The sequence below is a fragment of the Dermacentor andersoni genome, chromosome 6 (genome assembly GCF_023375885.2).
Source record: "Dermacentor andersoni chromosome 6, qqDerAnde1_hic_scaffold, whole genome shotgun sequence".
Lineage (NCBI taxonomy): Eukaryota > Metazoa > Arthropoda > Arachnida > Ixodida > Ixodidae > Dermacentor > Dermacentor andersoni.
In genome coordinates this window covers 47,479,467-47,482,631 of record NC_092819.1, presented here as the reverse complement: position 1 = coordinate 47,482,631, position 3,165 = coordinate 47,479,467, and the positions used below count along the sequence as shown (strand labels likewise).

General features: G+C 46.5%; 1 non-coding gene across 1 annotated transcript; it reads left to right on the top strand.

Moving 5' to 3' along the window:
• Positions 1 to 459: 459 nt before the first annotated feature.
• Positions 460 to 622, top strand: LOC126522130 (U1 spliceosomal RNA). The gene has a single exon (XR_007597341.2). It is a non-coding gene; the product is annotated as a U1 spliceosomal RNA (small nuclear RNA).
• Positions 623 to 3,165: the final 2,543 nt, after the last annotated feature.

Sequence of the window (3,165 nt, the reverse complement as noted above, 5' to 3'; positions counted from 1 at the left end):
TTCGCGCGGCGCTTCCACTTGTAACGAATTCTCTTCAGCACCAATTTCGAGATATTAATTTTCAAAGTGTTCGTTGAAATGCATTGGTGTTCCAGTTACTTTTGTGCTTCGATGCATAGAACAGCAACTGCCGGGACCACGAGCTCAGCAGCGCATCGCCACAGCCACTAAGCGGGTAGCATGGCAGTTAAATCCCGCACGCGCACTTTCTGACATTTGCTCGCATATATTCTCACCTGCACTCCAAACTGAAAAAAAAAAAAAAATGACTCAAAATTAATTTAGAGTTTGTGAACGCGAAACATTTTTGTAAAAAAAAAAAAAAAAAAAAAAAAAAGATCACCTTAAAGAACCTTCGCGACTTTGCCGCCTTCCCAGATTAATTCGCGATTGACTTGTCTACCTGTACCACATGTTATCGTTAAAAGCAAGGCGCAGCTTTCCGACTCTAGTCCTTGCATACTTACCTGGTGCTGGGTTGGCGGTGATCATCGAGGCCGCGGACCCGTGCCGAGGCCTCTCCATTGCACTACTGTTGGCTGAAGCACGCCACTTCCTCAAGTCGGGGTAGCTGGAGCATGCAATTTCTGGTAGTGGTGCTAGGCGTACGCGCCAGCCCTCTTTATGAAATAGAAAAATATTGTCCGCTGTTCATCCACCATCACATAGTAGAGTCGCTCTGCATTTTTTTTTTTGTACTAACCTTCACATTTCCGAAATACATATTTAAATGCATTCTTCTGCCAACGCTATCTAACCGCGTACGTTTGGTGCTCTCATGGTGGTTTCGTTAAATTGGTATGTACCAAAATTCGCATAGTTTGTCAAGACTCTATGACGAATATGAATGATAGGTCATGACATGAATACATGTCATGTAGGTCACGAAACAGAAGCCTACGTCTTGGCGCTCTCACGGTCGTTTTGTTAACTTGGTATGCACCACAATTGGCATACAGTATGACAAGATGTGCGCGATGAACATAAATGATCGGTCATGACATGCGTGTCATGTAGGTGATAAAACAGCCGCCTACGTCTTGGTATGTACCACGATTGGCATACTATGACAAGAGTGTATGACGAACATAAATGATAGGTCATGTCATGAATGTAATGACATGCGTGTCATGTAGGTCATAAAACAGCCACCTACGGCTTGGTGTTCTCATGGCCGTTTCGTTAACTTGGTAGGCACCCCGCACACTGCTTCGCATAGCATGCATTCCCACAGGGCGTGGGATCTTGCGGCTTTCTTTTTTTTTCTGCATCGTCTTTTTTTACATGATCGTAAGGATCCTTTGCGCTTAACGTTGGGAGCATGCACTCACTTGTGCGCAGTGAAGCCCACTTTCACCCGCCGTGGTTGCTCAGTGGCTATGCTGTTGGGCTGCTGAGCACGAGGTCGCGGGATCGAATCCCGGCCACGGCGGCCGCATTTCGATGGGGGCGAAATGCGAAAACACCCGTGTACTTAGATTTAGGTGCACGTTAAAGAACCCCAGGTGGTCAAAATTTCCGGAGTCCTCCACTACGTCATGCCTCATAATCAGAAACTGGTTTTGGCACGTTAAACCCCATAATTCAATTTTAAGCCGACTTTCATTAGTGTGAAGAATTATTTTTTCCTAGTCAAGTTCACATCACCGATATTTTTTGTGTGGTCTTGCTCTACACGATTATCAGATTCATTTGCATGCAAAAAAAAGACTCCTTTATTGCTTTTGAGTAATGTTAATTAGGGTAATTGAGAGTAAGGGTAGTAATATGAATAATTGTAATTTTGGCAGCACACCGCCTTCGGTCGTATTTCGCATTGCAGTTTCTTTTTTCCCTTCTTTTCGTGTGTATGTTCATTCTCGGGTTCGGTGCCTGAAATAAGGCAGTTGGAAGGGCTGCCCATGGTCGTCTTGATTGTTCTTTTTTTTTTCGTGTCTGCGGCTTGTATGCGCCCCTTTAACGCCGCTTATGTCGATCGCTGGGAAAGGTCTTCGTCCTGATGTGGACATAAAAATTGAATGACGGTGACGACGACGACGACGACGACCACGACGACGACGTCTCAAGCCCAATGACAGGTGGCGGTCGGCGGCGAAAGTGCCTCGCAATGCGAGCGTGCGCTCCCTTTGAGTTGGCGTGTTTGTTCCAAAATCCGAGACGCAATACCTGACCACGAAAACGCTCCTAAGAGTCAAAGAAATATATATTCTATAAAAACTAGCTGTTTCGCCCGAAGGGCGATACATTGACAGCGTTAGCAATTAGCTTCAGCGCGCTACTTGAACTCCTAGGACTTGTGGTCGAACTATACGGGAGCGGGGGGGCACCATGAGAGAGAGAGAGAGAGAAAGAGAGAGAGAGAACTTTGTGATGCGCACAACGTCATGTGCTACATATTACATATTGCTTGGCGTGGCCTCCGAAATTAATGCGCAGACGCCGTTACTCTCGGAGTCTGTGTGGCGCGCAACAGGCGGCAGGAAATGCCAAGCACCAAGGCTGGCTGCGCGAAATCGCCACACAAGGTACGTACACTCAGGCATACAAATGCATCTGCAACAAAGATATCAATTTCAGTTAACGTTAACGAAACGACCATGGGAGCACCAAGACGTAGGCGGCAGTTTCGTGACCTACATGACACGCACGTCACTACATTCATGTCATGACCTATCATTTATGTTCGTCATACACTTCTGTCATACTATGCCAATTTTGGCGCATACCAAGTTAGCGAAACGACCACATAAGAACCAAGACGTAGGCGAGAGATGGACGGACGGACGGACGGACGGACGGACGGACGGACGGACGGACGGACGGACGGACACAGGCATCGTTTAGTTCCAAGTATAGAGAAGCTGCGTGTGGCGATGCTCGGCTGGTTATCCGTGCGTTGTGTTCGTGCGTTTCTCACTTTCTTAAGAAAAATGAATCACGCGTATACATAATTCATTATATAACTCACGCACGCGTTTATAGTGTGTTAAACCGGCTCTTCAAGATGCGAGCGCTTCTTAGACAAATAATTGTAACGTATAATCACTATAGTTGTTTACTGCTGCAGCATTGTAGGCGGAGCTCAACCAATTTCGTAGGTATACCCACCTGGCGAAAAAAATATGGGTCGATACCGAAAGCATGGCAGTACACCACTGCGTCTCG